Genomic DNA, 13,501 nt, shown 5'->3' on the forward strand with positions numbered 1-13,501 from the left:
CTGATGTCCTTGTAAGCCACCACAGTATCACTGTGCATATTTAACATATTTTATTTTATTTTATTTTTGAGATGGAGTTTTGCTCTTGTCGCCCAGGCTAGAGTGCAATGGCGCCATCTCGGCTCACTGCAACCTCTGCCTCCTGGGTTCAAGAGATTCTCCTGCCTCAGCCTCCTGAGAAGCTGGAATTACGGGCATCCACCACCACACCTGGCTAATTTTTTCTATGTTTAGTAGAGACGGGGTTTCACCATGTTGGCCAGGTTCCTCTCGAATTCCTGATCTCGGGTGATCCACCCGTCCTCGGCCTCCCAGAGTGCAGGAATTACAGGCGTAAGCCACCGCACCCGGCCTACTTAACATACTTTAAATGAATATTCTCTTTATTTATGTTACTTGAAATTTCCTGGCTATCCATTCACAAATTTGGTCAAAATTTATTCTGCGTTTCTGTTATTTTATCTGCTATGTTGCCAGAAATGCAAATACTGTGCACATGTTTAATTATGAATCTTCTCTACAACATTGTTAACTACCACAAAGATAGGAATTACATCAATTTATTAACTCTTATCTCCATCTTGTATCCCAGAGCTTGATAAATGTTTTACAATGAACAAATAAATATTACCACCCTAGGGTACTTGAGTGTTTAATGAAAGCAGACATCAATCCTTTCTCTTCTTGTAACAGCATGCCTTTCATCTCATCAAGAAATGAAATCTATTTCCCTTCTCCTGAATCTGGGCTAGTTGTGTGACTTGACTTGTCCAATAGAAAACAGTGGAAGTGAGGTTCTGGGACTTCCAAGCTTATGTCTTAATGTAATTATAACTTCCACTTTTTTGTCCTGGAGCTTGGCCATTTGAATATAAGGAAATCCATACTAGAATACTAAATGAATGAGACCACATGGAGAGAAGTCCTGTAGAATGAGAGGTCACCTTGGATATTCCAGTCCCAGCCAAGCTTTCTGCATAACAGACTTCAAACATGACCATCAGAGAAATCACCCAACTGAGCCCCAGTCAACCAATGAAATTGTAAGAAATAATAAATTCTTAGTGTTGAGGCAACCAAATTTTGGGGTGGTTTGTTACATAATAATAAATAACTGAGACACTTAGCTAATGACCAGTAACTGGCTGTGCCACTGAAAAAGACAATTGGACAATTATCTTAAAATTTACATCATAATTTGTAAGGAAAAAAACCCTAGAAAGTAGAATGACAGTCTTAAGCTGACACGACTAAAAGAAAAAATAATTTAAACAATTATGAATGTTTTAAAAATTGATTCTAAAACTCAGATACATTGGCATTTGGAGACTGGTTTACTCTTGGGTTAAAAGGTGTACAGGTAATTGATTTGTTCAGCCAATTTCTGAAAAGATTTACTGAATTTGATGTGAGTTTTCTCACATTTACATCACAACTTGGTTTTATACAGTTAAATTTCTTAAGTAGAAGAAAATAATCTATAGATTTCTGGCTGAGGAAACCCACCAAGCGCTTTCCCACATTCTAATGTATTCAGTTCTTTACCTACAGGTCTTTAAATCTGGCATTTTACAATGATACCACTCTAGTACTGATGCCAAACAAAGGCTTCAGCAATGATCATCAAAGGTTGTAACTTTTCATGCTTTTGACATTTCATAAACTCTGACTGGAGATTGTAGAAAAAAAGTGAAACAAACTCTAACGTGTTAACTGATTTTATTACAAACATAAAACATTTCATATTATAGCACAATAATTTTTGTGTTATGATTGTCCAGATCAAGGCAATGTAGCTATTTCCATGCATTTCAACAGAATTGCCCACAAGATGTGTTAGGTTGCATGGAAGAGAATGAGTTGGGAGGATCACACCAAAAATAAAGCACATCGTAGCTTTATTGTTGTTGGCTGCTGTTTCTGCAAAGTTTCTAGAAAATGAAGAACTGTTTATGTGATGGATTATGTTTATTGACCTGGGTATGTCGAACCAGCCTTGCATCCCAGGGATGAAGCCGACTTGATCGTGGTGGATAAGCTTTTTGATGTGCTGCTGGATTCAGTTTGCCAGTATTTTATTAAGGATTTTCACATCAATGTTCATCAGGGATATTGGTCTAGAATTCTCTTTTTTTGTTGTGTCTCTTCCAGGCTTTGGTATCAGGATAAAGCTGGCCTCATAAAATGAGTTAGGGAGGATTCCCTCTTTTTCTATTGATTGGAATAGTTTCAGAAGGAATGGTATCAGCTCCTCTTTGTATCTCTGGTAGAATTCGGCTGTGAATTCATCTGGTCCTGGACTTTTTTTGGTTGGTAGGCTATTAATTACTGCCTCAATTTCAGAGCCTGTTCTTGGTCTATTCAGAGATTCAACTCTTCCTGGTTTAGTGTTGGGAGGGTGTATGTGTCCAGGAATTCATCCATTTCTTCTAGATTTTCCAGTTTATTTGTGTGGAGATGTTTATAGTATTCTCTGATGGTAGTTTGTATTTCTATGGGATTGGTGGTGATATCCCCTTTATCATTTTTTATTGCGTCTATTTGATTCTTCTCTCTTTTCTTCTTTATTAGTCTTGCTAGTGGTCTATCAAGTTTGTTGATCTTTTCAAAAAACCAGCTCCTGGATTCATTGATTTTTTGAAGGTTTTTTTGTGTCTCTATTTCCTTCAGTTCTGCTCTGATCTTAGTTATTTCTTGCCTTCTGCTAGCTTTTGAATTTGTTTGCTCTTGCTTCTCTAGTTCTTTTAATTGTGATGTTGGGGTGTCGATTTTAGATCTTTCCTCCTTTCTCTTGTGAACATTTAGTGCTATAAATTTCCCTCTACACACTTCTTAATATGTAGAAAGATGAAACTGGATCCCTTCTTTACACCTTATACAAAAATTAATTCAAGATGGATTAAAGACTTAAATGTTACACCTAAAACCATAAAGACCCTAGAAGAAAACCTAGGCAATACCATTCAGGACATAGGCATGGGCAAGGGCTTCATGATTAAAACACCAAAAGCAATGGCAACAAAAGCCAAAATAGACAAATGGGATCTAATTAAACTAAAGAGCTTCTGCACAACAAAAGAAACTACCATCAAAGTGAACAGGCAACCTATAAAATGAGACAAAATTTTTGCAATCTACCCATCTGACAAAGGGCTAATATCCAGAATCTACAAAGAACTTAAACAAACTTACAAGAAAAGAACAAAAAACCCCATCAAAAAATAGGCAAAATATATGAACAGACACTTCTCAAAAGAAGACATTTATGTAGCCAACAAACACATGAAAAAATTGCTTATCATCACTGGTCATCAGAGAAATGCAAATCAAAACCACAATGAGATCCCATCTCACATCAGTTAGAATGGCGATCATTAAAAAGTCAGGAAACAACAGGTGCTGGAGAGGATGTGGAGAAATAGGAACACTTTTACACTGTTGGTAGGACTATAAACTAGTTCAACCATTGTGGAAGACAGTGTGGCAATTCCTCAAGGATCTAGAACTAGAAATGCCATTGGACCCAGTGATCCCATTACTGGGTATATACCCAAAGGATTATAAATTATGCTACTATAAAGACACATGCACACATATGTTTACCGAGGCACTATTCACAATAGCAAAAACTTGGAACTCACACAAATGTCCATCAATGACAGACTGGATTAAGAAAATGTGGCACATAGATACCATGGAATACTATGCAGCCATAAAAAAGGATGGGTTCATGTCCTTTGCAGGGACGTGGATGAAGCTGGAAACCATCATTCTCAGCAAACTATCACAAGGACAGAAAACCAAACACCGCATATTCTCACTCATAGGTGGGAATTGAACAATCAGAACACTTGGACACGGGGCAGGGAACATCACACATGGGGGCCTGACATGGGGTGGGGGGTAGGGGGAGGGATAGCATTAGGAGAAATACCTAATGTAAATGACAAGTTAATGGGTGCAGCAAACCAACATGGCACATGTATACCTATGTAACAAACCTGCATGTTGTGCACATGTACTCTAGAACTTAAAGTATAATTTTAAAAAAAGAAAATAAAGAAGTGAAGTTTTCTCTCAACTCAACATTCTTTATCTGATTTTGTAGAAATAAAGTATATTTATCATCCATATCATTTACGTTGATGATTGCTTAAGCATGAAATAAGAGAAAAGAGGAGAGCAGAGGGTCACTGCTCATTGCCAAGTACAGGTTAATGAAATCCCTGTCTTCTGTGAGTGCTTTTTGCGTGAAGCTGTCTTTTGGTCTTAAAATAGCTCTTCCAACACAGCTCTTCTGATATTATTCTTCCATTAAATCATCACCAAGGTAATTGTATCCTATTGATGAAAGAATCTATTGATGCTCTATTTCCTTTTTATCAAGTAAAGGTCACATTAAGTGAAAATGGCTATTAAGTAAATAGCAAATAAACTGAATCCTGTAACGAATGTCTCCATCTGTATACACCACAGAGAGGAAAAAATGAAACTGTACATATAGATTTAAAATTAGTTGAAGATAAATGTAAAAATATGGTAGTCTCTTGAGAAAACATTGCATAAATGAAATTCAGACAGCAATGGGTTTTAAAGAGTGGACAATTTTTCATCACTATAGGAAACTTTTACTGTAAGGCCAGTAAAACATTGATACTTTTCTACTGGTTTGAACAGTATGTTTACACAACACTAAACAATTTAGAAGAATAATGAAGGATTACACAAATTTTATTTTTTTATCCATACAGTGTCATAATACTTATTAGGAATTTTATCTGGACTTAATTAAACAACATTCTATATACATACATATACACACAGTAAATCTTGAAGCTTCAGACTTAATTCATTACACTTTCTACCAAATCATGAAAATATCTCTTTTCATAAAATGAAACTATTCACTAAATAGAAACAACCCTAAATTTTGAATAAGCATAAATTTTGAGTCTTCTAAGCAAGTGTGAACCAAGGAACCAATTATTCCAATTCCTTGTTATAGGCACAGGAACATAAAGACAGTAGTATTCTTCACTAAATATTCACAAGCTTCTCATCGTATATGCAAATCTTAGAGCCATCCCATATATTTCACACAACAAAGAGCCATTGGGAGTGCTGTGTGATGGGCCGGAGAGTTGACGCTGCCGTGGGGAAAGGGACTGCATGGACTCAGGTGTGTTCCTGAGAAACAGATTCGAAGAGGGGCCTGGATTTCTCTCTTGCCAGAATGAAAGCTTTGAGAAACCAAAGATCAGTTGCACAGCACAAATTATGTGAGAAGAGGGGTTTCTATATGAAGACAATGTTAAATTTGCGGGGCTAATGGTAGGAAACTGACTCTACAGAACCCTAGAGAGCCTAGGAATGCCTGATGCCTAAACCATTTTTTCCACAAATGACAATGTGGTCTTCATAATTCTGCATTTGACTCAAGAATCAAAACCATCTGGATGTCTGTATATTCTTTTGAAACCACAGACTAATGGTTTCTGACATGCATAGTTATATGTGCCCCAATTATAAAAAGGTGTGTGATACCGTATAACATTAAGATTCTAACATCTACCAAGACCCTTATCTTTCATGGAGGATGTCACCAGTAGTCAAAGACCCTACAGAAACACTCAAGGCCCTTAAGCAGCTGCCCAGAGGCAGGCTCTTCTGCTGGGAGCAGCAGCTTACTCTCAATAACGTGTGGTTTTAAAGCAAAGGCCTAGTCTAAGTGGGCTTGCATAGTGAGGAGGGGGCTCTTCTCAGCCATCTTTAGGCCCTGATTTAAGAATTTTTAACCAATGTAATTAGAAAGTATGTGTAAACTGGGAATTCAGAGTTGTGGGATTAAAATTAGTTCAAAATTCTAAAAATAAAGACACAAAAATCTGTTATCACAGGATGACAAGTGTGGGTAATAGTCTACCATGGAATGAGTAGAAGCTGGGGATTTTAGGGAGAATGGCAAGCCATGGCAATGAGGAACAAGGCAAATACCTGCCCCACGTCCAATCTTCCGTGTTCTGGTGGGTTTAGGGTAGGGACGGGAACTAGTGGAGAGGGCAGGCAGTGTGCTCACTGTACACTTCACACTTCTTGTAAAAATGTGTCCAATCATGTGCTCTCAAAGAAAATGGGATTTCCCTCTGTTCCTACCAGAATACTGGTGGGATGGACAGAAACTCTGTCTATCCATAGACAGCATCCATTCCTAAATTGCCTTACTAGGGCTTTATAGTTACAAAGAAGGACAACCCACTCATCCCAGCTCAGGTGAAGGCGTCTATTGTAAGGAAGACTATCAAGCTGCATGGAAACATAGAAAGCAGCAGAAACGGAGGTGGGCTCCACAGGAACTAGGAACTGGGAACTGAAGCCAAACTAGTCTGTCAAAGGCCCTGTTTCCCTGCATCTCCCCACACAAGGCACCGGGACACACTAGGGGAGGAGAAAGAGTGACAAAGGGCCTGCCCCGGGAGCAGAAAATCACACACACATAAACGAACTCATGTTTACAGAAAGCCGTGTTGTGGGTTATCATGAAAGGAACAGAGTTCTAGAGTAGTACACAGGAAAGGACACAATTTCATCCATCAGTCAGGGAAGTTCTCCCCGGAGACGTGACTTTTCAACCGAGACCAGAAAAATAGCCAAGGGGAAAAAAGCGAGGAGGCATGGGAGACCGTTTTGCACCACAGAGACTGGAGCAGAAGAAAGCCACAGCCTTGCAGCATGCCAGACGCCCCACAACTGAGACTCCCTGACGCGCGTGGACCCTCCGTGCGAAAGCTCCTGGGCTGCGTGCCTAGGGTCCATCTTCTCTGAGAAAACTTAACAAAAATGCCCCCTCCTGAGTTCCTAGTGCCTTTTTGAAACATTAAGTATCACAAAGTACTATTTATGGTCTCCAATCTTAGGATTGTCTTTTTTTTTTCTAGTTAGTTGTTTTTAATATTTTTACTTATAAAATCTGTAATTCTACCTATTCAAAAATAATAAAATATTCATTTTAAGTAAACAAAGTGTAGCAGTGAACCAAATTCAGCGAGAAGTAGGCAGTGGTTCTTAGCCTTGTCTGCACATTAGAATCACCTGGGGGAGGTTTTTTGGTTTTCTTGTTTTTTTTAATTAGAGATTCTGGGGGTACATGTTGTGAAAGAGGGTACATGTTGTGAAAATAAATCTTGGGGCCCCCAAATCACTATGCTAAAGGGAAAAGTCAAGCTGGAAACTGCTTAGGGCAAACCTGCCTCCCATTCTATTCAAAGTCACCCCTCTGCTCACTGAGATACATGAGTATCTGATTGCCTCCTTTGGAAAGGCTTATCAGAAACTCAAAAGTCTGCAACCATTAGTTCCTCTATCACCCACCTGTGACCTGAAGCCCCCTCCCTGCTTCCAGTCTTCCTGTCTTTGCTTCGAGTTCTCTTGCCTTTCCAGACTGAACCAATGTACTTCTTCCGTATATTGATTGATGGCTCATGTCTCCCTAAAATGTATAAAACTAAGCTGTGCCCCAACCACCTTGGGCACATGTCGTCAGGACCTCCTGAAGCTGTGTCATGGGCACATCCTCAGCCTTGGCAAAATAAACTTTCTAAATTAACTGGGACCTGTCTCAAAAGTTTGGGGTTCACATTTTGGTAACCACGGGGGGATTCTGAGTGGAGATGCCCCTGACCTTTGACAAATCTCACATCGGTGCTTGGTACCAGCATGAGCTAACTTTATGGCTCAAACCAAAAGGACAATCTGCTGAGGTCTGAACGCAACCCCTCCAGAGAATCCCTGATCTCCCGAAATTTGAGATCTAAAGTTTATTTTGCTGTACAACTCCTTTTTTTTTTTTTGGAGTTTTGCTTGCTTCCAATACAAGGAAGACTAGTTTTTCCTGCCTCTGTGATGATGGAAGGCAAGTAACTCCTTTATAGAGTTTGAGCTGTCTTCCAACAGGGAAGATGAGTTATCTGTTTTTTTGTTTTTCTGTTTCTAAGATGGTAGAGAGCAGTCTACAGCCTGAGACCCATCACTAGTAAGAAACTGGTTTGGGATTCTGTCTTGCACATTCCCTTTAAATGACTAAAGGTAGCATTAACACCAGCTGGTGTTAATTTCTGCTTACATTTAAGGGCTCAGAAATCATATAATTTGTGTGATCATAGTTCGTTTAGCAGCATTTTGTCCTAGCTGAAATATAGCAATAAGATTTTTTTAAAAGCTTTTTTTTAAGTGTTCAATGGTTAAGAGTCAGCTCAACTAAAAGGCTAACATTCAAGATGTATGTGTGTGTGTGCGCGCGCATGTGTGCATGTTTGTATTTGAAAGGCCTTTATGGTTTTGTTTTAAAAGCTAGCTTATTTATTAAAGATTTTACTCTCCTAGGACCTTGTCTTTCTTTTTGAGCAAAAGTTTTTCTCTTTCTTTTCATTTGACTGAATTGTTTTCACCTGATTTTTTTTTGACTAAAATAGTTACTGCAACAGAGGGTACTCTTGGTTTTTAAGAAATTTATGTTTAATTTGGCTGAAAGAAAAATAAAAGCGTCTCCCTCTAGCACCACCAGACCTTTTCTCTCTGTACCTTAAGTGAGGTAAAATTTGCTATTTGATTTTCACAAACTGAGTTGTTTAATGTGCAAATTTAGGGCTATTTAGCTGACAACTGCCTAGGGTTGTGAAAGAGGTTATCAAGAATCTAAAAGTCTAAGCTAGAGAAAAAAAAAGGGAGGTGACTTTATAAATCTATAAAATGTACTTCCGTCAGCATGCCTAATACATCTTTATATGTATTTATGTGTTGTATACAAAATATTTCACTACTAAAAATATATAAAAGAGCTCTAACTGGTTTCAAGAAAAATAAAAGCACCTAAATCAGATACTAAAAAAGACTAGTCACATGCTTTTTTCATGTTTATGCAACAAGTAAAATCTTTTTTCTTCTGAGACGGAGTCTCACTTTTGTCTCCCAGGCTGGAGTGCAATGGTGGGATCTCAGCTCACTGCAACCTCCACCTCCCAGGTTCAAGTGATTTTCCTACCTCAGCCTCCCGAGTAGCTGGCATTACAGGCACCCGCCACCACGCCTGGCTAATTTTTTTGTATTTTTAGTAGAGAGTGTTTCACCATGTTGGCCAGGCCGGTCTCGAACTCCTGATCTCAGGTTATCTGCCTGCCTTGGCCCCACAAAGTGTTGGGATTACAGGCATGAGCCACCACTCCTGGCCAACAAGTAAAATCTTTTTTTTTTTTTTTTTTTGAGACGAAGTCTTACTCTGTTGCCCAAGCTGGAGTGCAGTGGCGTGATCTCGGCTCACTGCAACCTCTGCCTCCTGGGTTCAAGTGATTCTCCTGTCTCAGCCTCCTGAGTAGCTGGGATTTACAGGCACCCGCCGCCACATTTTTTTTTTTTTTTTTTTTTTGTATTTTAGTAGAGATGGGGTTTCACCATGTTGCCCAGGCTGGTCTCGAACACCTAAGCTCCGGTAATCCACCCGCCTCAGCCTCCTAAAGTGCTAGGATTAGAGGCGTGAGCCACCACGCCCAGCCAGTAGATTCTTTAATAAATACGCTAGCTTTAAAATGATTGGTAAAGAAATATTAGAGGCTGGACACGGTGGCTCTTGCCTGTAATCCCAGCACTCTGGGAGGCCGAGACGGGCAGATCACCTGAGTTCAGGAGTTGCAGACCAGCCTGACCAATGTGGTGAAACCCCATCTCTACTAAAAATACAAAAGTTAGCAGGGAATGGTGGCATATGCCTGTAATCCCAGCTACTTGGGAGGCTGAGGCAGGAGAATCGGTTGAACCCAAGAGGCGGAGGTTGCAGTGAGCCAAGATAGTGCCACTGCACTCCAGCCTAGGTAACAAGAGTGAAACTTAGTCCCAAAAAAAAAAAAAAAATTAGAAATGTCTTAAGAATTGCCAACATAGATTTTTTGTTTTGCATTTATTAATCAAACAATTCACACTTATCCCTGACAAATACTGTAAGATGTCGAAATTTGTCATAGGGGTTTCAAAACTATAAACCCAGCCCAAAACAGAATGATGTTTTTGTAATTTTTAATAAATAAGACATTGATAGGGGTTTATTGAAAATAGCTGCATCTTGAATTTAGTAAGATTACCATAACTTCTAAGCCTGTGGCTTTAGGCAGTCTAGTCCATTGGCAATAAGGAGGTTTGTTTTGAGAAAGCACTGTTATCTTTGTTTCAAAGCTATAAACTAAGTTCCTCCCAAAGTTAGTTCAGCTGATGCCCAGGAATGAACAAGTACACTGTGGAGGCTAAGAGCAAGATGGAGTTAGTTAGGTCAAATCTTGTTTCACTTTCAGTTATAATTTTGCAATAGCAGTTTCATAACTTTAAATTCATGATTATCAGAGTTTTCATAAATAATCTAGGTAAACAATTAAAATAACTAGGTACATGTAATGGGATAAATACAGACAAACCGGTCATAATTTAGAATATAAAGTTATATTAAATTAAATAATAGATACTTCATTATTTGGGTATTTTCCAATAAATATATATTGTAGGAAAATGTTCTTGCAAAAAAAAAAAAAGTATGTCCTTTTTTAAAAAGATTAAAAATTTGTGTCTAATTCAAAGCTTATTTAAAGATTATATATAAAACAACGTAAAAGGAACCAGGAAATAAACTTTCTAAATTAACTAAGACCTGTCCCAAATTTTCAGGGTTCACAATGTACAAACTTGTTGCATATGCATATATTGTGTAATGGTGAGGTTTGGGCTTCAAGTGGACCCATCACCAAAATTACAAAGGTTGTTCTTTTATTACTACCTAAGCTAAACTTCCACTTAGCTCTTAGACCATTAGACTCCTGTGGCTGGCAATGTAACACCACTTACTATGACAACAGGAAGCTTTTGGCTAAAATAGTTTTCATTTCATTATAGGGGAACTTTCTCATATCCTATCTTTGCAGTCACCTATGCTTCTTTGTCTTGCATTATGCCTACCTACATTGAGACCAACGCCAGACATCTCCCCAACATCCACTCTTATGGTGGACCTTTCATTATGATATAAACCAGCTGGAAATTCACTGAAGCACTTTTCAGTACTACCTTCTCTAACATGCAAGGGATTTTAAGAAAATTAATATGGTAACCATTTGTATTTATTCGCCAATAAATATTTGAACCTATATCCTGTGTCAGGCACTATTTTGTTTGTGGAATGCATCCATGAAAACAACAAAGATCTCTGCTTTTGCAGAGTTTACACCCTAAAATTGCCTCTTAAAATGGTAATAGGGATTAACTTTGTAACTACAGTAGTTATAACATACCTGTGTGCCACCCTTTCCACATTTCTACTGCATTCGGGGGTCCAAGGTCGCCATCCTAGGAGAGCTTATGAGTGTTCTGGTTTTTTACAGAAGTGTGAGAGTCGTCCTCATAGGGTAGGTCACATGGGGGCCAGGAGAGAGTTGAAGCACAAATAGTCAAATGCCTGCCAGGTAATACCTGGCATTATTCTGACAGCATCCATGGAAGGCCCACACCCCACAGGAGGAGGCAGAGCCACATAGTTTTTCTTCCAGAACAGTTTGTGTTATTCCCTCCAAGGAAATGGTCTACAAATATGGGCTAAGTTCTCCCTGGGTGCTTCCCTGGTGTGGCCCAAAAAGTACTGGCCTCTGTCTAAGAGGGAGCCTCATTCCCTCCCTCACTTCCTACCAGGTCAGACCTCCTCCTCTCCTAGCCCACACCCCAACTCCTCTAGGATCCACTGGTTTCTTCACAAACCCAAGAGCAGGTGAGGATGACAGTGGTCTCTTACTTCCTCTACACGCCTACCTCCTTCTAGTTCTATTGTTATGCCATATACTACCCTGTGCCTTCCTATCCTCAAGATTTACCTTTGATTCTCAAAGTCCTGTCCTATACGTTGAATAAAACTTGAACTTTGACTTTGTACAGCTCCTTTTACTCACTCCACACTAGTCCCTTCTTTGGCATGCAATGTGTTGCCTCTGACTTGGGAAAAGTAAATTTTCAAGTGATCAGGTATAAAAAGCACAAAGTTGATTGTTTCTTGATACTGTCCTATTGTCATAGCTTCTCTTAAAACAATGTGCCAACTCTAGGAAACTCTGAGGAACAAAACATGTACCCATCCTTTGAGACAACACCCGTATTACCTCTAGTATCTGCCTTTTGAAATCCAATGTATCCTAAAGTTTCCTCTACAATATATGCTCCTCAGGAAAACCTTTCTCACCCTACCCGATACACACAAGCGGGTATAAGTATTAAGAATACTCTCACGAATGTCTCCAATGCAGGAGCCAATGGGCTCTCCATAGAACTAAATCTTCTGTCTCCTCTACCCTTGTTCCTTAAAGTAGCATCAGCATCGCCTGGGAGTCCATGTAAGTTCTATAGAAATGTGAAATCTCAGCCCCCTCCCACACTTCCCGAACTGGGATCTGCAGCAAGACCTTCAGGTGGTTCATCTGCACACTGCAGTGTGGGAAGCTCTGCTCCTAGCACCACCAGCACATGAAGACTGGGCCTCAGAATCACACCCTCCCGTCCTCCAGTCTCACTGCCTTGCCTCAGTGAGTCTCACTACCTTGCCTCACTACTCTCAGGAAAAGAAGGGCAAAAACCATCATGCCCTTAATTCCTACTCATTTCAGAAGACCAAGACTCCTGACCATCCCTTATAAGCTGCTGTCTTATTTCTCTTTTTCTGATTCCATCTTTCACCCTTCCTTAACTCCCGAAACCCTTCCATGCAGCCCATCAGAATCCACGGTCAGTTATAGAGAATCTCAAACACGTCAACCTCATTTCACAACATTTCCTTTCCCCTTATGCTGTTCCAGCACTGTATAGCCAGCAGCCCTATCCATGGAGATTTCATTCCCTCTCCCATCCTACTCACAAGGCTGGGGCTGGAGGGCAGGCAGCTTCTCCTTGTTCCTCAAAGCAACTTCGAGATCATCCTCTTCTCACAGCTCCACCCTCCAGTTCTGACACATGTATCATCAGTCAGCAGCATCCACTATCCCTCCTAACAGTATTCATCTGAAACAGCACTCACCTCCGGTCATTGTGCCCTCACACCATGCCCCAGAAGACTTTGGCTCCGGGCTTGCTGTCCTTCTTTCCAACCCTACTTCTACGGTAATTCACGGTAATTTAATACCCACAAACGTAATCCTTCTCAATACACTGGCCTCCCAGCTTCTTGACTTCCTCAACTCCAAGAATCTTGATTTTCAACCTGTATTAGCTACTGAATCCCATGGTCTTTCCAATGTTACAACTGGTCATTACCAATAACTACAGGCCCTCCATAATTCGATTCCAAGCATTGTACTTTGCAACCAGCAATTCTACCTTTCTAGTTAATTCTCCTTAGGACCCCAATTTAAACAAACCTGTACCTCTCTGGTACACACAGTCTATGTTGTCCCTCACGCACATCTTGCCTTCTATTTCTTACCTAGCTTGAATT

The sequence above is a fragment of the Pan paniscus genome, chromosome 6 (genome assembly GCF_029289425.2).
Source record: "Pan paniscus chromosome 6, NHGRI_mPanPan1-v2.0_pri, whole genome shotgun sequence".
In the NCBI taxonomy this organism is placed as follows: domain Eukaryota; kingdom Metazoa; phylum Chordata; class Mammalia; order Primates; family Hominidae; genus Pan; species Pan paniscus.